Source organism: Protopterus annectens, chromosome 8.part0 (assembly GCF_019279795.1).
Source record: "Protopterus annectens isolate FY-2018-M chromosome 8.part0, PAN1.0, whole genome shotgun sequence".
Lineage (NCBI taxonomy): Eukaryota > Metazoa > Chordata > Ceratodontiformes > Protopteridae > Protopterus > Protopterus annectens.
This window is the reverse complement of record NC_056741.1, coordinates 1,927,516,138-1,927,543,892: the sequence shown is the minus strand read 5'-3', so window position 1 is coordinate 1,927,543,892 and position 27,755 is coordinate 1,927,516,138.

Sequence of the window (27,755 nt, the reverse complement as noted above, 5' to 3'; positions counted from 1 at the left end):
AGTGGCTGGTGCCTAGGAGTTTCTGGGAGGTGGAGAAAATGTTCTGTATTAAAACAGGAAAAAAGACATTATAAAATTACCATAATTCCATATGACTCTAAAATCAAGGACTCATAAAGAATGCTTGTGTAGTGCATGAACATTTCTGAAATACCACTAAGCTGGCCAGTCCCTCCTGGCCTGCCCATTCTCTTCATATATTATGACTTTAAATGTAAAGTTTTTAAAGATATTTTGCAGCAGACACAGACTGCAGTGAATATGATTTTCTTAGATGACAGGCTACAGAGAAATAAAAGAATATTTTAATATTTACTATTTGAATAATACCTAATAGGAACACACATCTTCATTACCTGCAACAGGCAGATGTATATAATATCACAGTGGCATTCCTTGCAAAAAGAGTACCAGTTTCTGGAAAATAATCCTGAGACCATTCTAAAACTATGACTGAGAACTTGAGTCTAGGTGTTTAAATGACAGAACAAATGTACCCCTGCCAGGTACTGAAACAGCATGAAAGGCATTTTATTTATTTATTTATTTATTTATTTATTTTAGTTTGTTTACCTGAATTGTACACATCACAATACACAGTTTGCAGGCACAGTCTGAGGGATTTACAATCAAAGCAAGCTAATTACTGATATCAGGTGTATCATATAATTTTATTTCTTTTATTTCATTATCTGACTTGAAATGTTTCTTCCTGATTATGTAAGTAATTTGTTTCTCTGTGCTCCATAGAAGCCCTCATCTGTGGCTGGAATGGACAGCTGTGATTAGTTTCCTATCCCAGTCAACAAACTCCATTAAATAAATAAATTTGATCCAAAAAGTTGCATAATTTGTCAAAATGATTTTGCTAGGATTAAGAACATTTTTAAGGATATATGGTTAGAAACATTTTGCACATGGTGTCGTGTGCAAGAGAAGTTTGCTTAGTCTAAAAAATACGCATAAAGGCAGCAAAGAAAATACTTTCATCTGGTTTCATTTATTTTAAGACTGACTCAAAGCCCATGAGAAATCAAATCCACATATATATATATTGAAAGTCAGCCTAAGGATAATGGCCAATGAATAATTCATTTTATCAAGCCTTAATCAGCATTATATAAATTGTTTTCTCTAATGGGAAGATCAAGTAAAGTGAAATAAGGACTTTTATAACCTTATGAATTATCTGGCCTTTAATGATTTTTGCTATCATGATGTTATCTAGAGAAAGCAGATTATAAAAAGGAAACTTTTCTGCAAAATAAGCAGGAAAATTCTGTTGAGTGACACAAGATGGCTCAGCTGAAATACAGATTGCCAAGTGCCAGATGTATATTACTTACTGCTGGTATTCTGTTTCTGCAAAGCAGGAGTCATGTGATGCATCCCTTTGGCTTAAAGAAGGTACACCAAAGTTAAGTGTTTCTTTTATGTTATCCCCCTCTTGTTAATGATCTGGAAGTGACAAGGAGTTAATCCCAAAAAAAGGCACAAATGGGTTTTAATTATTTACCTATTCTTAATGTCCAGGATGAACTGTTGACGTCCTAGTTGGTTACTACTCCTACTTCTGCCTAGGACACCTGAAAAATGTAATACAGCAGCGCACTGTCCGCAACAATTTCTCAATACCTTCACCATTTATGTTGCTCTTCTACTTCCCTGACGACAAGATTTACTCAATGTTGCTCTTCCACTTCCCTGACAACAAGGTTTACTCAATGTTGCTCTTCCACTTCCCTGACAACAAGGTTTACTCAATGTTGCTCTTGCACTTTCCTGACAACAAGGTTTACTCAATGTTGCTCTTCCACTTCCCTGACAACAAGGTTTACTCAATGTTGCTCTTCCACTACTCTGACAACAAGGTTTACTCAGTGTTGCTCTTCAACTTCCCTGACAACAAGGTTTACTCAGTGTTGCTCTTCCACTTCCCTGACAACAAGGTTTACTCAATGTTGCTCTTCCACTTCCCTGACAACAAGGTTTACTCAATGTTGCTCTTCCACTTCCCTGACAACAAGGTTTACTCATACCAAAGCAGCAAAGAAAATCTACTGGAGATTAAAATCCATATACTCTACTAAAGAACACAAATCAGATTCTTTTTTAAATTAATTATATAAACAAGTCCCATGTTTTTACCATTTTAAGACCTATCGTGGGTATTTTTGTCAGGTAAAGGTTCCCCTTCATACTTCAATCAGCACATATATCTATAATACTAAAATCAAGCAAGAACACCCATACAGACCTATTTCTACATTAAAAACAGACAACACATTATTTGTCTCACTGATGGCTAGAACAATACCCATTTTTTTTTAGAAAAAGGCAATTAATGGAGATCAATGAACCTTTATTCAGGTAGGCAAACTCACAAAAACAAACATTCTCACCCAAAAAGCAGTAAAGAATCACTCTCCATTGTTAACACTAACTTATGTGCTGAAAACATGTTTGACATTACAACTCCCCAACCCCCCACCAAGCACTGAAGAAGATGAATTTCCCTTTCAGTTTTTTAGATTTCCTTAATATTTACACCAACTCTAGAGCCAAAGCAAAGACAAGGAGCAGGTTAGTTTCTACTTTGTTCTCTGAAGAGGCACCAAACAGGGACACCCTTTGTCACCACTGTTGTTGGCATATATCTGAACCATCAAGATCAGCATTTCACTGATAAATCAAGGGACTTTATTTCAGTATTTATAACAAACCCAAAGATACATAACCTTAAACATCAAACAAGCATATTGTTTTCAGGATATATTATCAACAGAGGCAAAACAGCATAACTCACCCGCAAACTGTCTTATTCCACAGAAATGAAACATCAGTCCCCTTTTTGACAGAGAAAATATTGTTGTAGACATCTAGCTGTTCAAGTTTATTCTATGCCTCAGAACACTAAGAAAAACATTTGATAATGCAACAGAACAGAGTAAAAAGGAAGTAGGTGAACTGATTAACAACCACATGGTCAAATCACAAGTTTTTAGCATTCTGAATGAAAAACAGTTTCACAAAAAATGTCACTGCAAAGCAGAATTTTGTCTTCACCCATGGTGCAGTGACTATTCCATGATAAGGATGAGCCAGAATAAGGCATTCATTGCCCCCTCATTGGCAGATTTCTACTATCCCCAAATATTATTTAAACTCACTTCACTGGCACTGCAGTAAGGATTCCGGTACTCTGCACTATGCAGCATGCTCACACCACCAGCCTTAATTAAAATCATCCTTCTGACCTATCCACCCTTTGTAGCTTATAGAAAATACAATATTTACAAAAGATTCCATAAAACAATCTCAAAGAAAGAGCAGTAATATATTCAGCTAAGCAATCAGATATGTCTGGAGAGGAACCTTAAGGAACTAGCTAAGAAAATGAAGCATTCCTACTCCCGCTATAGGAACCCCCTTACAATTAAACACACATATTGGTTTAAGGAGAATAATAGGCTATTTAGGATGGGGCTAAGGAAATTTATGAACTTGACATTATATGCTTAAAAATAATAAAGTCTTTTTACAAACATATTAGAAGCTTTAATGAGGGTGTGCAGAACATTATTATTCTGACAGTAGGGGCTAAACTATTTGTAGATGATAAACCTCTCACACATGAGAACACAAGTAAATGAAACTTTTTTTGAATATAAATAGCATTCTAAAACAGAAAAGTATTGTTTAAATGGGAAAGCCCCTCTTTGCCTCCAAGTTTGGGTGCCACAACCCTATTACATATGTATACCAATTCCGAGGTCAGACCATCATGGGAAAGGGTGAATCCCTGGTAAATCAACAATTCAGCCTTCTGGTGAAAAGCTGGGCTCTCACGCAGTAGTGCTCACAGAGATGAGTGTAGCACTAGTGTTTTGCAGATAAGCCTAGCTGCATAAACTGACAAAGTGAGATTTTTGGAAATTATTTTTCTAATATAGCAGCATCAATCAGGATGGCTGTTACTGCAGACCCAAGCTGCTCAGGAAGTAGGTGCCCATTATTCAAGAATTGTATGTACAGGAAGTGCTGGATTATACAAAGCCTAACCATGCTCCTGGGCTTGACATTAATGGGTCTTCTTATCCAAAAGCTTGTTTACAGTAGGGTTATATTCCTGCAATGTATAAAATAGCTGTTAAATCACCTCTTTTTAAAAGGGGGAGATGTCTGTAGCCCAGACAGTTATAAGCCGACCAGGTTAACCTATGGATATATTGCTGCACTTTCTTTGAGATATGCTATCTATATCCTGAGGCCAGTTGTAGGATTTAATCAACATGGACTTATTTCAGCAAATCATGTTCTGCTGACTTGATTGGCTTTTATTTGCCAGCAGCTGATCTACAAGTAGAGAACAGCAAGTGGATGTTGTGTTTTTAGATCTAACCAAAGCTTTTGATTCATTTCCACAGCAGTGTACAACCCAATGAGAGAAGAAACCCTTTCTGATAAAAAGGGTTAGAGTGTCACTGTACACAGACAAGTGAAAGGCAGGACAGAGAAAATGTTTTCTGATCATTTTGTAAATTCAAGAGGGGTCCCACAAGATTTTGTTTTGGACGCTTACCTATTTAAGATCTTTATGAGAACTACACTGCAATCTTACTCAGTCTGGACTTCAACGTTTGCAGCTGATTCCAAAGTTGGAGGTGCTCAGGTCAGTACTGACAGAGAATGACAAGTTCTAGAAACTTAATTAGAGTTTCTTTTCTTTTTTTTTAGCCAGTATGGTTCATCAGTGAGAAGTATAAAATCATGCAGTTGGAAACTACAAATCCTGGCTACCCATGTATTTTCAATAATGAATTGTCAACGTTTACCTTGTAAGAACCTAAATGTAATAATAAATAATAAGCTAAAATGTAATTATAATGTTGATCATATTGTTAAAGGCATTTTGTATAATTAGAATCATCCTTCAGACTATAACACTGAGGAAAACTGCAAGTCTTTTACCATTTTATTAGTTATTTGTGAGAACACAAATTGAGCACTGGTCTTCATTTGGTCACAAATTGAAACGGATAATGGAAATAGTGTTCTAGTTTCTTAAATCATGACTCTTTTATGTCAGAGCTTCTGAGCACTGAGTCTGAAAATGAAACTATAGTAAGAAAAAAATTGTTTAACTTACTATAATCAAAGCTCAGGACACCCCATAGAAGCCCACTGCACTGACACCTGTGGGCCTGCCACCAGGGCAGAAATCTGGTATCAAGTCTAGCTTCACAGTTTTCTATTATATCATCTACACACACACACACAAAATCCATTGATGAATTATGAGACTTTGCCTGCCTCTCTGTATACCAGAGTGCATTCCTTAATCAGATACTATGTAGTCAGTTATCACTGCAGTTACCAAGAACTCCAGAAAACATATTATTAAATGGCAGAGAAAACTGAAGACCCTTATAAAGTTTCCAGTAAAGTGTGGTAAAGAGGTTCTTTGACTATTATTCTTCCATAAGAGCAAAAACTTAAGCATAACGATTGCGGTAAATGATTCACGGAAAAGTGGAATCTTGTTTCTCTTGGGTTTATCTGTTTTTGAGCAAATTAAAGAAAAAAAAAAAAACAGAATTTATGACCCAGCAGGGGTACTGAAGTCAAACTAAAATGAGGACTCATGAAAACAGTTGCTCAAAAATGGTATAAGTTTAGATGAAAAAGTAGAAGCAAACAGACAACCGAAGGCAGAATGCAGAATTGTACTACACTGTGGGATATTTTCAAAACATTGTACCAAATAAAGGATCCATCAGACCTCTGTTTGGCTGTTCCTGCAGATTACTATTAATGCTTACGAATTTATATTTCCTGCAACTGGAAATTTAGGGTTTGGTTTCCCTGGCCCACCTTTGTTTTGTAGATCTGGAGAAGGTATATCTCTCAAACATGCCATTCAGTCCCTGCAGTCCCAGAAAACAAACAATGTCCACATTCATCGTGTTAAGCTGAGACTTTTCAAGGTGGAAAATGTACTCCACAATGCTATATTTTGTCTCGTTACTATTAATGATTTCATTACTATTAATGATCTCATTACTATTAATGAGCTTAATGAACAGCGTGTAGATGCAGGAATTAGTAGTAGTAATTTGGAGATGTGAGCCTTTGTTTTGTAGATGATGTCATTCTTCTGGCATCATCTGACCATGGTCTCCAATTGGAACTTGAGGGGTTGATGAGTATTTAGCAGCATAGATGTACAGATATCAAAAAACTAGATCATATCCAGATCTTGATGAATCATTGTTATTAAATGCCAAGTTGTTCACTACACTTCAACAAAGATTGCAGTCACTGAGAACAATAGAATTAAAACTGAATATAACTTTCTGAATCAAAACCATTGAAACTGCAAACTTAGAACAACAACTAAATTCCTGCTGCAGTGTTTTCTGCAGGGGAAAAAACACCCCTTGTTCTAGTGACACACAACATTTAAGAGAAACCACCCCTTGCACTGGCCACACCCAGGATATAATAGGACAACATGAGAATCCAGCAACTTTTTTTTGTAATCTCACTGCTTTCATTCTAAATTAAAAAAGAACTTCATCATTTAATTTTGAATGAACACTCTGTGGTTTTATTGTAACCCTTTTATTAAAGGTTTTGTTCAGTGACATCAGTCTGAGTCAGTGGGTTTTGCTTTTTTTACTTATTTCTACAGTTTTGTCTCTTTTGTTAACATACAACTCTTTCTTGAGGAAAAGTATTGATGGCTTTGTCCAGGTGACCAAGCACAGGTGTGTAGGGACTTCATTCATGATGATTAGTGCAACCATAAGACTGAACAGTGGATTAGAGCTGTGGAGTCTTGAAGGCACCGTACAGGTCTGTGATCATAAAGTGAGAACTGAGGCAGGGAATGTTACTCTCAGTTTGCTGCTAGATATCTGCCCATTTCTTCACCATGATGATAAGATAATGATTTGGGTAATGACAGAAAGATTGGAAATTGCTTTTATTAGCCACTGCAATCAGGCTTCACTGCAGGGATGCTACATTCATCTTATGAAATAGGATTTAGACCTCAGTAACTAAGAGATTCCCAGCTAAATTGAAAAGAGTTTGAACATTGTATTTGTTAGATCTCCAAGTGAAGAGCCTCTAAGGACAGCTACACAGTTCTACTGTTTCAAGATCTAAATGACATCCCAGGGCACATTTATGGGATGGCAACTCCTGGCCTACCTGGGAACATCTAGGAATATTGACAGAGCTCATTAGTTGACATAAGAGCTATATAGTCCATCGTCCTTGGCAAAGCTACCCACTTCAGACTTCAAAAGAATAAGTGGAATACTGAAAAAAGATGGCAGGATGTTTTGTGACAAAGCTACAAATTCTATATCTAATGTCAGAGTTTTAAAAAATGTGCATATGTTGAAAGTAGGTTTATTAAATGATTGTTGTGCACAAAATATGGACATAGAAAATGTTTCAAGGAAACATATCATTTTCTCTGTAGAACTCATAGGCTATTGCTAATGTAATCATTGGTAAATATTTACTTATTTCATATTATCACAGTGGTACAATCCTATGTAATCATTGTTAAATATTTACTTATTTCATATTTATCGCAGTGGTATAATCTTACTTAACCTACAATCCTTTCTCAAAGAACACCAGAGGCAACATATACACAACGTGAAGAAGATGGGATTGGTGATTTGGAAATGACCTTGCTTTAAGATGCAGATAAATACGGAGAGATTTCATTCTTATGGAAGTAATATTTCTTTCTGTATGCTATTCCTTCTTTTGTGAAATTTTCTTGTATGTAATGCTATTGGAGCTTTTCTCCCCGGGCCAATGCTGAAAATGGAACTGTGTCCAGTCGGACTTTCCCAGTCAACAAATGTAAAATAAATAAATAAATTCTGTTACAGTAAATACGTATGTATGGAGTAGTTTTACCACACAAAGGTAAAACGAATAGACAGCATTTTGGACTGCAGTCTGTTTGAAGTTCCCACTGTGGCGAATGTATTTTTTTTTAAGATGTATTTTTTTAAGATGCATGAAAGACACAATGAGACACAAAAGGTAGCTGAGGAAAACTGAGAATGGGCAAGTTTTTTAAGCTCTGACCTCAGTGTGATAAGGCCTTACTAATAATCAAAATCACACATTGCTGACAACTACATAATGCAGGATGGATGAAAATGGCAAAAGGGGCCCAGAAGGAGAATCCTGCGGAAGTGCTAGTGAATATTTCAATGATTAGAGGAGCAGAACCATACAATAGCTCTATCAGTATTTAGAGCTCTTTTTGTTAACAAAAAAATAGTGTGTGGAAATATCAAACTTTATCATGTGTTGAATGAAATATATAGACAATAAAGTCTGAAACAAAGGAGAGCTCTAAACACTTCCAGTAGATGCATAATAATATACAAATAAATGAGTTGCAGTCTTTGTTGATTCTTTCTAGGACTGATTGTACTAAGCACTTACTAATAATTCTGTTTAAAACAGGAGGCATTAGTATGTAAAAGCTAATGACATGGCTGTGTTTAAAATGTATGCCATGGACCCCTTTAAAAATGATGTTGCATACAGGAAGGATATGAAATGATGTCAGTAAAGTTTATAGATCAAGACCAAAATGAACAAGCATCAATGTACCTGTCACAAATGTTCCCCATGATTCATGAAGCTTGCGCCAGGCGCAGGCGTAGCATAGGCGGAATAACGCCAAATATGGCCGTCGAGCGATTCAGGTACGATCCAATACCATGTGCACTACCGGCGTATGCCAGAACTGCGCAGCCCTCGGCATAGGTATGCTATGCTAATCACCCCATGCGCAGTGTCGCACCATGCAAATGAAGGCAGATAGTGATTCATGAAGTGGTGCAGAAGCCCACGGAAATGAAAACCAAAAAACACGGTTTACATTTTCCCAAACAGAACATCAGAGCTATGGAAGCGGACCAGACTCATGTATTACAAAGTTAACATATGCCAATGGCTAAATACATAGCAAATGGCATAAGAAAAGATGCACAACACCTAAAAAACAACATTTAATGTCATGTCCACAGTAACGCACAGTACAACTGCAGGGCATGTGTGCGCAAACTGGAACATAAAGAAATTATATAAAAATGTCATAAAATCGCAATGTAATACAAATCAGGTTTACACCATAATACACAATGGTAGGCATGGATCACCAAAACCAAGGTGCAGGGGTTGCTAAGGGCCTGTGACAGTGTTCGGCACGGTAACTATGAATTAGTAGTCAATGCCATGCAAATGAGGCAGATAATACTGAATCGCAAATGTCCCGTCGGATGAAGGTTGCACCATACGGCGCAGTGCTATAACACTGAGGAGTGGCTCAGAGGAGATACATGACATCAGCAGAGGGGTGTGCCACCATAGCAGTAAGCACATTGGAGCAATGCAAATCTGGCCTGGCCGTTGCTAAGCAAAGCTGCAGGACAGGGGTGGGGAGGAAGGTGTAGAATCGTTTAGCTGAGAGCACACATGGTGCCCAAAAGCGCATGTGTACAGGGTGAAAACGTGCCTGAAACCCAGTAAGTGGATGCACGTGGCACAAACAATAGCACAAACAGGAAAGTCAGGGGAAGAAAAGAAGGAAATGCCGAAGTAGGGTAATTGGAGTACTAATGAGCAATCAACACCAATCAACTCATGGTGGCCAATCGATGGCAGCTGACAAGTCTGCTCGCAGAAACCTGCAAAACAGGATAGGGGAGGCATTGGAATGCAAAGAAAGGAGGAGAGGCATTGGATTGTAAAGATAGGAGATCTGTCATAGCAGAGCAAAGCAAACCAACAGTAGACCGGCAATAGCACACATTACGCAAGATACGCCAGGTCTAGGAAAGTACAAATGAAAGCAGGCTGCTGGATGCATGCCAGAAAATGGTAGGTGGAACGTGCAGAAATGTAAAGGGAAGGTCAAGAGGTAATCCACGGCAGCCAAATGTAATTCAACACCAAAGGCACCACAATAGTAGTTCTGGTAGTAAAACACATAAGATACCCTGTAGCTACGATCGTACATACACACCCTATGACATCATCGGTGTTCACAGCACAATAGTATAAAATGTGAAAGCACTCTACACACACCTGTGTATTCCCAAACACTGCATCATAGGTGTAAACACACGGGGAACTTTTAAAATGTACATGCTGGGAGCTGCCGTAGCTGTGATTCATCAGCATGTGTTAGAGACTGACGGTGTTGTGGAGGATGATGCCGACAACCACCGCAGGCCCCGGAGGAGGAGAAGAGTGTTCAGACCAAGAGTAACCTACCAGGGGCTACATGAACTGGAGATAGTAGAGCATTACAGGGTGGACAGGGACATCTTACAGCAAATAGTGGAGCTGTGCCGGCCACGCCTGAGAACCAGAAACAACAGAGGGGAACCCATCCCAGTGGACACGAAGGTATGTGTAAGCATGCGAATACTAGCCACAGGAACCTTTCAAAGGCCAACTGGAGATATAATGGGGATCGCACAGGCATCAGCATCCAGTATACTTCACCTGTTCCTGGATGCCATGTTACCACATGCCAATGAGCATATATACTTCTCCCGAACTCAGGAGGAGTTGGCCAGCAATATGCGTCACTTCCACCATGTGGCACACTACCCGGAGGTACTGGGTGCGATAGACTGCACGCACATACAAATCAAGTCACCACCCGGTGAGCATGGTAGGTGCTACATAAACCTCAAGGGATTCCACTCCATCAACTGCCAGGTCATGTGCAATGCCCAGGGCATTATCATGGATGTGTGCTGGCAGCCCTGGAAGCTACCATGACTCCCATATCTGGCATGCCTCACAGCTGTATCAGGTATTTGTCAGGGGGGACATCTCACATGGCCACCTTGTGGGGGATGCTGGCTATGAACTGGAGCCGTGGATGATGACTCCCATCAGAAATGCACACACACCCATGCAAGAATGCCATAATGAGGCACACGCACAAACCAGAATCATCATAGAGCGTGTGTTCGGGATGCTGAAATCGTGGTTCCGGTGCTTGGACACATCTGGTGGAGCCTTGCAGTACTCTCCAGGCACGTGTGCCCACATCATCATAGTATGTGCCATGCTACATAATATGATCCTGTGGAAACAGCTGCAGCAGGGACAAAATGGTGAAGGCCCTCATAGCCCACCATAATTGCCAAGGCCATCACAGGCACAGAGGGATTCAGACCATGAACACACTGTGCCAGCCCCAGTAGGCAGACAGAGGCATGCCCAATATGCCTACACCTTGGCAAAGATGGAACGTATAGCACATACTCTGACAGTGTAGGCCCCTACGGACTGACACACCTCTCCACCTGCACACACAGTAAAATGGATGGCACACAAACATGACCACCTGTAAATTGTAATGTATAGGTGGCCCACTGTGTGAATCCTACATAGGCATCCCTCAAACATTGTACACACAACAGCTATTGGAACACAGAATGTCAACACCTGAACAGTACATGCACCTATCAGCATATGGTGGTGCTGTGTGTATAGGTTCCCAGGTACATCGGTAGGTACACGGCCGATTGTCAGAGGCCATACACCAAACAGGGCAAACAGTGTTCACTGTCACCGCAACATTGAGTAACCAACTGTCGCTTAGAGGAGCAGAGGCAATCGTGGGAGCACATGTGTGTAAGCACTGTTCTGCACACACTCAGCACGGAGTCCCTGCTGCGTTAATGAGGGGCTCCACATAATATAATCATGGATGTTGTGTCAAGGCATGGGCTGTACCCATGACAGGTATTCGTCACCCCAGCATGCTCCACCTACGGTCATTTGAAGGTGTAGCACAGTATCGTGTGTGGCTCACTGTGATATACATACCCAATGCCGGAGCACATCCAGTAAACATCACATGGACATACCATTAACTGGACTCATCAATATGTAAACTAACTGAGTTATCCATGTGAGTGCAGTATGGAGTAACAGCCGTAGTATACTCCACGTACAAAATGACATAGCACATGTACAAATCCCAGATGGCCATGTGTTAAATGCAGTGACCATCGTGCATGTTCCTGGTCCCACGTCCTGCAAGGGATGTAACGTAATCCCGAAGGCACGAGTAATGCATGTCGGATGCAGGTCATCAGATCATGTTTAGCACACATTAGCGGGAATATGCATTGCCCACTGCTGGTAAGCGACGTTTAAATATGACTATATGGATATGCGTGAAACAGGGATAAGCTTCTCCGAATATCACGCAGATCATGGTCAATGATGTCCAGAACAGGTGAAACCAGCATTATTCACCCCTGTACTAATAGCACCTGCTCTGAAGGGTAAAACGACCACTGCCAGGTGTAGAACACGCAATCATCTATAGAATCACGTAACACTATTGCTAGCCAAGATGTACCTATGGTAGGGTTGCCACCTCTTCAAATGACCAATGTGGGACATACATCAGATGTCTGCAGGCCGACACATACACCCGGCCAGTACAAAAATCAGAACATCATTTTTTTTGCCTAGATAAAAGCTCATTCTTGTAATGTTTACTTACTTATTCTGTTTCTATAACATATAGGTGGTTCAGATACAGAATAACTGTTTTATGCAACTATTACATAAACTATAGGAAATAAGTATGTTCTAAAATCTCAGGACATTTGCCATGTTTACAAATATTTTGCAGGACACAACTGCCCAAAGAGGGACTGTCCCTCACAAAGTGTTACAGCTGGTAACCCTAACCTATGTCAGGTGTGTAATGTGACAGGTACAGACACAAATGTGCGGAGTCCAGGAAACAGTATACACCAACAAGTACACAATGAAAGATGTAACTTGCCTGTCACTTTCCCCGTCAAATATATATATATATATATATATATATATATATGTACACATATATACATATATATAATACAGATAGAAAGGGCGATAGAGTGATATATGTTGATATATACGGATTCAGCGATATCTGCAAATATATATAGATAGGTCAATGACATTCATAACACCTTGGAGGTACAAATAAATAGGATACCACCAACTATGGAATGTGTAACATACCGGCATGCATAACCACGAGGCTGAAAGACCGAAAGAACACAGTACTGGAACAGTACAACCGCGAGTAATAGTATGATGATATGAATGGACATTTAGTTACCGCTGCCGGTGTTGCAGTCCACCTAGGTACTGTGTTCAGCTGTGTTTGTGAGTGCCGTAGTCTGTGTATGTGTGTGTTGAGGGTGCCGTGTGCATCTCCGTGTGACTGTAATGTGTGTGTGTGTGTGTGTGTGTGTGTGTGTGTGTGTGTGTGTGTGTGTGTGTGTGTGTGTGTGTCCGCATCATGTGTCTGTTTGTGCCAACTCGGAGGTAGATCATTACGGTAGGTGTGGGTATAGCTAGCCGTAGGCATACGGTTACCACCTGTCCGACATTAGGAGGGACAGCCCCTCCCTGGGCAGGTGTGTCCTGACATAAAACATTACAAAGGGCAAATCTCCGAGATTGTAGGACATTAATATGTCCCATATATAATGTAATAGTTGCATTAAATAGTTATGCCTGTATGTAAGAAACGTAAATGTTACATGCAATATGATAAGTAGCCAAAGTCCCACAACAATAGGTATGTATTGAGGATAAAAGTATGTGCTATCTTGTGTACTGACCGTGGCTATGTGTTGGCCTGTAAACACCGCTGTGTGTCCCACAAGTGTCCAACAATGGCCATATGAAAAGGTGGCAACCCATGGCAAAGAGGTTCTGTTACCAACACAACCGCAATGACTGCAAATACCTGGGACAGAAATACACAGGATAGCTGTCATTTAGACATATCCCTTTACATATCGCTGCAATTCCGGAGGTATAGAAGTATAAACCTCACCTGCATACTATATAGAAACCAATTAACAACGGCCCAATGTACAATCCCGTAACATAAGTCTACTAACTGATAGCTCTTTAATTAGGGACGGAGCCCACACACATATATATGGAATATGTAGAAATACAAGCCCCACAAACCAGTATATGCTACGTACACCCACTGACATCCCCCACACTAGAAACTATAGCAATACAGACTGTAATAACAGCACAAACATCCAGTCAGTCAATTACATCTGCAGAACCGTCAACATACCTTGTGAGAGACACAATTAAAGGCGCCATGCAAAATTGCAGCCGTTGTATAATGGAACAAACGGCGATGTTACAGGTTTTGTTTGCAATAGTCCATTATCAGACGTTGGGATGACAGGTACACCCACATGTTGAACCACATACTCTAGCTGTCACACACAATCCACGGGGGACATGAATCCAAAGTATACTTGTCTCTATGCATAGCAGTTGCAATTACACATAACAAAACACAATACAGGCCATCTCCCCGAAGGTAGGGCAAATGGGCAACGCCCAAGTGGAGAATTCAATTATACCCCACTGTTGCCATGTAATTGGCAAATGGACTAGCTGCACAGCTGATATGCAAGTAATTAGTCACTCAGGAACACCAATTGGTGGCAGGAAACCACATGTTACAGGTATCGACGTATATAAGGATGACTTGCCAGACATTCAAACCATATGCTCATACAAAATACCTGTTTAAGCAGTGTGAGAGAGATAGAGACGAAAGTCCGTAACGATAACAAGGTATGTAGAACACTCGGTATGTAGGTTTATGTATAGCATGTTCTGTATTAATTATTTACTGTATGTTTAGCCTGGTTTGCATTAATTAAAAGTGTCCGCAATGCATAAAGTAGGAAAAGGTATTTATGTAGTGATGTCTTGCTGAGCATACTTAAGCCTGTAGAAACTGTGCATCCAGCAGTGGGCCACAAGGTACACATCACAGACACCACAAGGGATGCTACATGAGGGCTTTAAACAGAACAATTCCATACAACCTGCCGTCAGTGGTAGGGTATGTCCAATAAGTACGTGCCATAGCAGGGGATAGTATATGTTGATATACTGTCACAGTAGGCATGTGTATGGGCATATAATGACATGTCTAAGGTGGTCCCACTGTGCAAGCATGCTTTGCATTATGGGATACTATGTAAAATATGTGTAATGTATAGTATTGTAGGTAGATATGTCAGATATTCTACACAGCATAACAGGCATATCATGCATACCAAAGGTATTGTCTATTGGCATGCACAATAACAGGATACATATGGCTTGTAGGCATGGGACATTGTAATAGCATGATAGCTAATCTAAATGGAAGGGCTACCAAGTAACCATGCACAAAGGACATGTAATAGCTTCACAGGTTCATAGTGGGGTACTATGCAGTCTGGCAAGTCTATGTGTAAGCACAACTACAGTGTTCACACCAGTGGCACCTCTCTAGGGTAGTGTCCTGTGAACAGCAGAGCCATGTGTTACCTGCACCTCTGCACAGTACAGCCACTGCAGTGATCCCTGGCGTACATGTGTCTCCCAACCACCAAGGGAGGTATCACATGAACAGTGCTACTGAGTGTCCCTGCGTGATGTACATAGGACTCATGTTCCAAAGCACGGTGAGTGTCCGGTTTGGGAATGTAACCCTCAAGCACATCCCACTCATTGTTGCATGTGTGCACATATCCATGAGCATGTTGCTCACAGTGGCTTTTGCTTATGTCGTGTATGTGGAGTATATCTATTAATATTGTTGTGGACATAGGCCCTGTCTGTTCAGCAGAGGTCACCCCTGAGTATGTAGTATGCAAATGTGTACAGATGTGGTGTCCATAGTTCAGCCGCATACTTTAACTGTCGGAGCTCAATAAACATCATGGCGTGTTAATGTTGTGGTATGTAAAGCTGTAGCTGTTGTGTAAGGTACACCGTAAATGGGGTGGTGTACCCTTGAATGCATGTAGATGTCTTGAGTTCAGAGGTACAATGGGTGCCTATGTACAAGCTACACACCCAGTACAGATAAGTGTGGCCACGTAGAAGGATATCAACACCACAGTGGCAATATGGTAACCACAGGAGTGGGTGCGACGTACGTGTGTACTATAAACATGTACAATGAGACAGGTATGTAGGGGACTACCACCTATGTGATAGTCAGTGGGTGAATGGTGTAATGCAAAGGTGATGTTCATGCACCTTGTGTCATGCAGCTCGAGGCCATGATATTCATATCAGGTATCTGTCACAGTGACACCCATATGGATGGAGTCAGTATCAGCTGGTGGATCAATCATGGCGCTTTGTATCCAGGGGTTTGTAAAGCTAGGCAGGGAAAGTCCCTCTGTGCTAGCCTGTACCTCAGGGAAGCATATACTGAACATGAGGGGCCCTATGACTGAGGACTGCGGTATGCCAAATGTAACTGAAATGCAGTAGGTACTATGGTATGCTACCCTCATTGTGTGTGTCCTGTCCATGAGCCACGTTGCATAACATCCTGAGACATAGGGTACGATGTGCAGGTGGATGTGTATGTTGTCAATACCAGAATGGAGAATGGTGCTGAAAGGCAATGAGAGGACAATGTAGGATGTCTGGACTCCCGTACCATCATCAACTGCCCTGGTAACTGTATGAAAGGAGTCCACCAGGTGTAGGGGCCATGCTCTGGCCCTAACAAGTCCAACCCGGGTGGCATCAAAGGACCGGAGCCCAACAATGTCTCTGTGAATGACGTCCTTGATGATGTGCCCCATAGCCATGCAGAACAGTCCAGTCAGGTGTGTAGGACTATAGTCCCACTCGTGCATTGTGGTGCCACCTGTGTGGAGTGTGATAAATGTTGCTGTGTGCCATTCAGGGGCCACAATGTTTGATACAAGGCTATTACTGAATATGGTGGCCTAGTGGGGAGACATGTCGTTCAGAGGTTTGTGGACATCACAGCCTGGGACTTTGGAAGGTGACATGGGGCCAGTGTCCCAGGACATATAGAGTGCAGGTTAGTACTGTGTAGGTGTGACCGCAGGGACACCGCAATGTTCCTGCATGGATTGTGGCCCTGTAGTGAGTGAGAGTATGTAATGTTAGCATTTAATCCATCCGCCAGCATGTTGCCAACATCACCTGGGTCTGTAATGTTCCTGAGTGACTGTTGTATGTGAGAGCAGATGTGGGTATTGCCTTTGACTACTGACATACCACCATAATGCCTTGTGGTACACCATGGAATGTGTCGCAGTAATGTTTACGTAGCTAGTCTTGGAGTATGTGATGAAAGGTCCCATGGCCTTACCGAGGCTGACCAGTGAGCTACCCCACCTATGGGATTGTACACCACTGTGCAAAAGCCTCCACCTGTTGTTGTACATTATGTCCATGGAACTTGACCACCAGAGTGGCGTCTGTTATCTGGTGTGTACCATCTTGGCTCTGTGTGGAATAACATGATCCATGCAGTCTTGTACGTGCTAATGAAGTGCACTGGGGTATGTTTCAGCATTTGTATGTGCATTGTCCATCTGCACGGGTGTCATGACGTTAACAACCGCTGTCATAAGACGTCTGTAGTAGGTGTTGTAGTACTCATGTACTGTGCATGCCGTGAAGGGTGTGGTGCCGGGATGTGGCTAACAAGGTTGATTATCATATGTTCGGAATCCACCAATGAGGGGATAACCCCAGGTGTGGAACACCAGTCACATGTTGGTAGTGTTCATGTCAAGGTTAATGTTGGTCTTGGAGGTGATGTGTATGGGTTGATCCAGCCAAGTGGAGGTTATGACTCAGGGATGTGTCGGTACATGAGTGGCTATCCCAGTTAAGTGTGGGGTAGTGTCAGTCACACATCAGTAGTAGCTGTCTGAGCCCTACTGTCCAGTACACCAACAAATGAGGTCTGGTAACTGTGGGGTTTGTTGTTGAATCTGTAGCTTTTTACAATGTGTATAGCGGTTCTGGACACAGGTAGTTGCACGTGGAGCACCACTGATGCATTGTGCTAAGTAACTAGCCAGGATGTGTGTACAACATAGTGGGATATGGGAACACCTCAGCTGTGGGTGTGCCGGTCCAGGTATGTGCCTGAAAGGTATGGTCTGTCTATAACCTGTCATTGTAGGTGTGCTCTGCAGAGCCTAGAGGCAGGTCCCAGTCACTGCAGAGATATTGGAGTGGTGCATTATAAGGTGTGCCTTGCCTGCGTGCGTCACATAGGAAGATGCAAGCATTGTGTCACATGACCCCATGTCTTGCTTGCCAGTTCCCGTTCTGCCGGTGACTGTTATTGGAAACTGTGCAAGACAGGCAGTATAGAAGCAGCAAGAGCCTTACATGTGATCTGTACTCCCAGGGCTGACAGGTGCAAGTCATCTGTGCCAAAGCATTGTGTTTGACCAGGTCAGTCAAAGCAGACAGATACTAGATGCCTGTGGAATGGCAGCAGAAGCATAGGCAACTGTTGAAGTGACATAGTCAGTCATTGTACAGTGGTATCGGGTCCGGATGAATGCATAATGCTCCCCAGGGCTTGGCCCACACCTTCAGGGCTACAAGACTGGTGAGCTATTGCATGTCCCTGCACACGTAGTCTGTAAAGTGGCATCTCAGGGCAGTCACACTAACATGGAGAATGACAGTCACATCATACCTGGTGAGGTGTGGCATGGGTGCATAGGTTATGTTGCAGAACCAGTTACCTGACAGCAAGATGTGTTTACTATCGCCTTGTGTAGCCTGCTGTGTGGAACTGCAGTGTGACCACCTACAGAGTCACCTATGACTGGTGTGTTGTGTATGTTATAACACCCTATTGGCTGTATGTGATGGGCACACATGAGTCTGTGGGTTATAAGTTGGTGATGTTGTGTTCCCTGATGGGGGCTGCCTCTGGTGCCTACACACAGTATGGAGAGGTACTGCACAAGTTGTCCTTGTATGTGTGGCCTGTGGTGGAGATCATGTGAGACTATGTGATGAGTGGGGTGTGTTGCGAATGTTACACATCCCCACATGACTGTCAGGTGCAGTCAGGGTTGGTGACAGCATTACCCCCAGCAGGGCTGCATAAGTGCATCCCCCACAGCCTGTAGTGTCGTATGTTGGGAGGTGAGCATTGAATGTGTACATGAGACAATTTCTCTATTGCCACATGTATGACATATCCATCATATAGACAGGCAATAGCACTGGTACGTGACAGTTGGACATTTCTGTATATACAACCATGTCTCACAGGATATGTGAGTTATGTGTGTACAACAGCTGTTGTACCATAAGCAAGCTGGAAATTTTAGGACAGCCAGTGTACCTGTGGGAAATGGTGTGGAGTGGGTGCTATATTAATCAGTAGCTCATGACATGCTCACATGTTCTGAACAAGTGCCTAGCATGACCATACAATACAGATAGGGTGTTGGATAATATCAACCCACAAGTGGTGACGACAGTCATAATGGGTGGCACCGCACTATAACCCTGCTGAGTATGGTGTGCATGTCCATAAACCATTATCACTGTAGAATTTAGCAGTACAGATGTACAAGATGGTACGGATGTTTGATTACAAATACCTTTGTATGTCACAGGAGTGTTCTACCAGTGGCCTGTTGACAAACTCACAACTACAAAAGGTGCCAGAGTGACATGTGCATATCACACCAGTGCCAGCTACAGTATAACAGGGTTAATGTGTTGTACTCCACCCTCATTGTAGCCCATACCACACAGACAAATGTTAGGCATCTGTGTATGTAAGGATGTGAATGGCCATGACCTATGAGGAATAGCTGTGTCAGTGTTGTGAACAACATACAGAATGGGCTGTGTGGGTGAGGTGTGTGACATATATGCACATTCTGATGGATGATATCAGCATTGTCACCGCTAGGTGAACATCCCTGTACCCATTAACTACCACCTAGGCTGTGGTCAACATTATGGACACTGTGTAAGGGATGGTGCTGTGCAGTACACCTCCCTGACTTGGTGATGTCTCCAGGCCCCTTAGGTAGTCATACGAGGTACCCATGTCATGACAGGGTGCCATCCATGAGCATGGAGATCATTGGACAGGCATATACAGCACTGGGGTGACCAATATTGGATCACATATCACCTTTAAGGGGTAATGGCCATGCGTGGATGGGTGATACCAGCCTTCACAATCCTCACCTCCACTATGCAGCATGCTGTCTACCTTGCATAAAGACATCTGCTACACTACGATGATGGACATGCTACATGTCCATATCCTGATCTGTAAGACATACGTCATGGAAATCCACTGTCCTAATACTAGGATTGCCACATGCTGGACAGATCCCTCTGCCATACATGTGACATACTCCTGCCAAACCATGCAACCCTGTCCATCAAAGCTGCACATGTCATCCCAGTCATACATGGTGTGATGGCCGCATGGTAGATGTAGTATCAACTGTCTGGATCAGTAATGTGGCACTGATGCACCTCGCGGTGGCATAATGGCTGTCTGTTACAGCTAGAAAACCTTGCCCGTACATGCTATGGTTGATAACCATCCCTGCGAATGACGTCCGACTAGCCATTGTCCCATGTCTATCACATGTGCAACACAGGTGATCCGTGGCAGGATGTTGAACAGCTGTACAGTGCTGTGTAGATGTATATGGCAAAACACATGCATGTACAGGTTTCCATGTGTATGTGTGCATTGTCACTGCTCAAGTCCATTAAGGCTGTGTCTGTGTTGATATGTGACATATACACAGCATCAAGGTCAACAGCATTACCGTGGACACATCCAGGCATGTGCAGATAGGTAAGAACACCAGTGCAGGCAAATAGACATGCCCACATCAAGACAGCATTCACATGGAGTATGAACACTGTAATGAGGTGACACACATATATGGTGATGATATCCAATGCATAACGGATGTTACATGTGTGTGACACAAACATGTCAGTCATGTCAGTGTCATGATGATTTGCAAAGATAACTGTGCAGATGTACTAGATGTCATAGAAATGTATGTGCAGCAGTATCTCTGTACATCTCTGAAACTGTGACCTGTCACCATCATTATGTCTTACAGATAATGCCTCGTACACGCCTTCCAGCATACAGCCACCAGGAGGATGATGTCCTCATCCCGTACCTCCATGAGAACTATGAGGTGTTGTTCAGCCATGTGCCACAGCATGCCCAGCAGTGGGATGATATGTAGCAGGATCTTCGCAGGAGGGTGAACAATGTGGGTGGCCATAACCGCACCTACCAGCAGGTGCGCAGACACTGCATGGACTTGATACGACATTCAAAACAGCGTGCCACTGCAATCACCAGGGAACAAGGTGGAACAGGTGGTGGGCCACCAACCCAGCCCCCACTCACACACACCAAGGAGCTACTGGCCAGTCTGGGGACACCCTCAGAACAGCATCCACAAACACTAGCTGCCATCGTGGAGGTGAGTGTCTCCCAACCAATGAGCCTGGAATTCCCTGATAAGTCAGTACTGCACATATGGCTATTATATCCCATTTAGTTGCATGTGTCACTGTACATTATGTAAAGTAACAACATATGCAAGGTATGTGGACACACATGCTGCATACTACAGTATGCTACCCTGTGTATGCACACATGTGCATACTATATGCTATTATACAGGCGAATGTGTTAACATGCACAGTGCACCCTGTGGCTGTCATACAGTCATGGATAATGTTCATACTGCTGTGTCACCCCTATACAGGTACCTCTGGCGTGCCGCACAGACATGAGTCCGTTGAAGGTGAGACTGTCATCAGTATCAGGCATGTTAAAGCATAGATCTATTTGCCATGTGGCCAGTTAACACTTGCACACTTGATGTTCATTCCAGTCACGATATACAGGTCACATCACCCATCATTCACACAGGCCACTCATGTGAAATATATACAAACAAAATGATACACCGACTTGAAACCACAGTATTTGTCATTGCTACATGTGTGGTCAGCTGTGCATACAATGGTGGAGGTGTTCTACAATGGAGGCATATGTAGTATGCATTGGAACAACATGTGTAGTACACAAACAGTACCACACAGTGAGCTGTGATATGGGCAGCCCACAGGTGTCACCATTGTGTTATATGCCCCTGCATTGGGTGCACACATTGTGATGTGCCATCTGACATGTCCCAGACACATAGTGTTCTGGCTGCAATATTGTCACACTATCCCATGACCCATACCCCACATACCAAACATACAACCCATTGTCTGCATAGCCCTGTGGATGGTGACATATCTGACATCTATGGGTGTATGTCATATAGGACAACACAGACATGTGAGACAGATGGCCATCACACACATTTGGCCAACACATGTGCACACATGGCCATGGGGGATGGCCAGAGACACGTAGCCACACAGTAGATGTGATGTGTATACACCCTGTTGCACATTGTCCACACATGGTCCAATTATAGCCTTAGTTGACTGATTATACAGTTGATGTGGTACACTGGACATCCTAAAAGCCTGTGCACAGCTAGTGGAGGTGTCATTGAAGTCTACCATATAAGATCTGTTGAACATCACGACTGTGTCATAGCATGACAGTAGTCACCTGTACACCTTCCACAGACATTGACACCACATCAGGCCACAGATACTGTACATTTCCCTTGCTGCTGTAGGACATCACCGTTAGCTGTGCACCTCGTGTGTGTGGTACATCAATGTCATGTTGGAAATGGTGAATTGACATGTCCGCTATGTGTGGACATGGTTGCCAGGCAGCTAAGACCCTGTAGTTGTTGTGCAGGGGTGTCATCTGTAGGTCCTCTAGTGACCTGTCACTTGACACAGCATGGTTTGGTGTGTATACACCTCAGCATCGTGGGTCACAATCCATAGTTATGTCATGGGTATGCATGCAGTTATGGCTATGCAATGTGTACATATTATGCATTGTACAGCAATATAGATGCCTCATGATGCCATGCAATGGCACAGTGTCTGTACTTCACACTGTATAGTAATGTAGACGGCTCACACTACCCTTCCATGCTCATGCACATTTGCTAAACATGCATTCTATCTGTAGGGCATACAGACAACACCGCAATGTGATGCCCATTACGATGCTGTACATGTGTCAGGACACTATTGTGTCAGACATGTATGCATGTTAATGCACATGTCAGCAGATTACATGTCAAGGTCACGTCAGCCATGTGTACTGGTATCCTGTTCTGGTCCACATAGTGTATCATGGGGATGCATGCATACTACCATGATTGTGTAAACTGCATGGCTACTGATATGACACCTGCTTGCTGTAGTGTGCACCCCAGGGAGGTATGCTTACTAACACTATTAATGTCTGAGCTGCATGCCCTCTGCTGTACCACAGGCATGCTGCATGCCATCTGTCAAATCACATGCATGGTGTGTGTGTGTGTGTGTGTGTGTGTGTGTGTGTGTGTGTGTGTGTGTGTGTGTGTGTGTGTGTGTGGTGTGTGTGTGTGTGTGTGTGTGTGTGTGTGTGTGTGTGTATGTCTGTGTGTGTGTGTGTCTGTGTGTGTGTGTGTGTGTCTGTGTGTGTGTCTATTGTAATTTAGAGTCTTTCTTTGCATTCACAGGGGATGTAGGTGCGTTAACCTCCTGCAGTCCATCTGATGTTAGTGTCCCCACAGATACTAGCAGTGATGAACATATGCATGAGGTACAGGCAGGGTTGTCAGGGGCTGAATCTGTGCCAGTGGTTGCCATCCCAGCTATGTCCCCCTCTTCCCCGCACACAGTTCTGCTGCCAACACATACCACATCACCAGTGGCCATAGAGGAAGGACAGTCAGCGTCTGTTAGCGTGGAACAGGAATGTGTGGTGGCTACAGAAGGTGTGTCTACACACCATGGTGTCAGTGTAATGACTGCAGATGTGCCACACAGGCATGTGGCCAGTGCTGCTCGTAGGAGGACCTCTGGCAGACATGCACCTGCAGGACAGAGTGCAGCAGCTGGTATCACCAGACACATGTTCCAGACTGTAATGGCGGCACAGGCACGTGCTGAATGGCAGAACAGAGGAGGGCAGAGGCTGCAGAGGGCTGCTATCTGTACCCTAAATGACAACATCCAGGCATTGGCAAATGCTCAACAGCAGATTGCTGATGTTCTGGACAGGCGATTGGGTGACATGGTCGGAATCCTTGACCGTGGCATGGCAATCCGCGTGCATGAGCTGTCTGTGCTGGAACATCTGGTAGGAGTGAGGCGTAGGCCACATGGACATAGGCCAGCTACACCACCTAGTGCAGGTCAACGTGAGCATGCCTCCTCACTTGCCCGCTCCCATAGTGCTGGTAGCAGTAGCAGTGCAGCTGGTGCTGTGCTGTCCACACCAGGACACAGCAGGCCATGTGGACGTGGCCCTGGATGTTCCCAGTGGGGACACGGTTCCAGTGGCCATGTGTCATTGGACAGTAGCCAATCTGTACCTCTGCCTGGTAGTGCCCGTGCAACCCCTGGCAGGCACAGGTCACGTGGCGGTGGCTGGACACAGTGAGCTGTACAACCTGTTCTGTACAATCTGGAGCTGTCAATAATACCCCGTGTAGGCCTCACAAAAGGCAGAACTGTGTGCACACATACATGCACACAGCAAAGACATCTGTAGGGCACCATAACACCCACATGCATACTGAACAGACATGTCCAATCATATCACTGGCCCCTACCCACACACATGATGTCATCCATTGGTGCAGCCTATGCCCCTGGCAAACATTATCACCCTGTGCATATGATGAAGCCTGTGCCACATCCCTGTCATCCACACCATCAGTGCAGGGACATGCTCAAATGGTCTGATGCACAGGGTGAACAGAATAGAGAGAAGTGTATATTACATTAGTTGTGCAAAAATAGTGAGAGAAGTGTACATTACATTAGTTGTGTGAGAATAGTGAGAGACATGTATATTACATTAGTTGTGTACTGTTGACACGCACCAGACATACCATGTAGTACAGGTTAATCATGCATTGTTATATGTTTACAGTATGTGTCTCGGTAACAACAGTAACAGCATGTTGGTAATGATGCCCTGGTTCCCTCCTTATGGTCTACTTGCATGTGCCTACAGGTAGCACTGTTTGCAGTCTCCCATGTGTAACTGTGGAGTACTCATAGGGACATATGGCAATATCAGCATGCTATACATAGCCTCAGCCTGACTGTTGGAAAGTCTAACATACCACAGATGTCCACACATATACTGATCCAGAAGCATGTGGACAGTTTAATAGGCTACAGTGGCTAGAGACGTGACATCCATACCAGGTCACATCACAGGTATGTTGACATGGTGCAGGGGTTGTACACAGCGGTCTGGCCAATGATAATGTTAGAGGCCACTTGATAGCATGAGGCCTCACTGTGTAGCAGTAATACCCTGTCACATTACAGGAACATGCTCACACTCACGGGGTCAACAACACTATAACGCACACCCCATAGTGTTGAGGTGAGGACCCTTGAATATGTGGTCATCACCCTCACAGTACTGTGCACCCACATGACGCGACACACAGAAAGAACATGTACAAGTAGCCAGTGCAGCTGAGACTGATGGCATCAACAGAGTAGTGGACTGCATCACCATGAGGGGTTAGGGATCCTGTGTGTTCTGTATGGTAGCATACACCCTCACTCCATGCACCAGACAGCCATACATACCTACATACACACACACACACACACACACACTGTGGAGACCACAAATGTTGTACACATATGGATAGCTGATGTGTGTGATACACACACCACACCTGCCTACGTCATGCTTTCCACACTGCAGTATGTAGAGATCTCTACAACAGTGTACAGGGGTGTGTAACAGTTGGTATGTATTCCCCACCATATGTGGCATATATGGTCACACAAGCAAACACACACGGCAGTACTGTGAATGATACACCTGCTATATGATGATACGTCTGACAGACATGCAGCAGTTTTGGCCGCATTATGTGTACCAACGCTACCTTCGGCAATTGTGCTGCTATATGCACACGGGAGGATGTAAGTGCTACAGGTGTCAAGTGATGTACTGTCGGTAACACCTGACCGCTGTGTAGGTTTTATGTCTCCACTGTCAAGTAACGGTAACATAGCGTACTATTTGCACATGTAATGTTAGGATGGCGTGTTACACACCTGTGAGCCATCCCCGGCAAACATTAATCTACACAGGTGGATCACCACTTTATGTACACACATCCATCCATACCTGCTGTACATCCTAACATACTGTCAGTATGTCACCATATACAGGTGTCAATGACGGGGCTGCATTGCAACTGCACGTTGTAGTTAGGCACAGATGAGTTACTTAGATCAGCTACTGCACATGCATGGTAGCTGCATGCACACTACAGATTGTACATGTATGTTGGTCCTACATGCCTGTCATGTAGCCATGTTTGTAAGCATTGCAATTGGTGGACATGTGTTGACATACATAACACATGGACTGTTGTATGATATGATGGGTGCCATGGGTAACTAGTACAGAGGGAATGTATCCTCGGTCAACATTGCTACCTCATGTACTGTTAGCATTCAACAGCCATGGACCCACCTTCCATTTGCGTGCGTATGATTACTGTAGCCACTTGTCTGCATGGAGGACAGCAAAAGCTATGCTATGTACATATGTGTTGTGTGTGTGGTCCATGCACATATCCACTGCAATTACATGTATGACATAGCCAAACATGTGTGTTCGTTGGTGTACAGAGACAGTCATCTGTCACAGCTGTGTAAGACCCAGGGCCCCTGGTATGTGTAGAGCCGACCTGGTTATGTACAGTGGTATCATTGCAATGCATAACACATGATGGAACCCTGTCAGTACATTGTAGTCTGCACTGTTGCTGTAGACCTATGTACAGTCCACTGGTCATGAGTCACACGGTGTTGTGTTAATGTATGGCTGTGTATTGCTGGTCCAATTACATGGTGATGTCTCAGGGCTACATTGTAGATTGTGGTGTGTACCTCTGTGATCTGCACCTGAGACATCTGTGATAGCTCCTGAGTGTGTACTGGTCAATACATGTGAGTGGCCTTCATGTACGTGGGGACAGTAATACCATACTGTGCCCTTCCGTGTTTAGAATCCATGTGCATGCAAGACGGCCCTTTGCAACTGCTAAGTGCGTGAGCATGCCCAGTACACCGTTGTGTAGATTGACACACAGTACATTCCAAACTGCGCCCTTCTGTGTTTAGAATCTGTGTGCATGCAAGACGGCCCTTTGCAACTGCTAAGTGTGTGAGCATGCCCAGTACACCATTGTGTAGATGGACACACAGTACATTCCAAACTGCGCCCTTCCATGTTTAGAATCCGTGTGCATGCAAGACGGCCCTTTGCAACTGCTAAGTGTATGAGCATGCCCAGTATGCCGTTGTGTAGATGGACACACAGTACATTCCAAACAGACATGTGATACTAAGCGTGTGGGCATGGCCATTGACATCCTGTATAGCAATGGTGGTCATCCAGGCAACAGATGTCCATTTTCAATGTCACGATGGATGCCTACATTTAACACACTGGTTGCTGTCTTGAAGGGTGTACTGTCTGTGGTGCGTCCCGTATCTATGTAGTGTTGTTGTAGTGCTCCGTAGATATTTAGTTGCCCCGATCACACCACTGCCGTGTGTTTGTCTACATCTACCTTGGGACAGTAATATGCTTTCAGACTGCTCACTCTCTATACATTCCCTATCAGCGT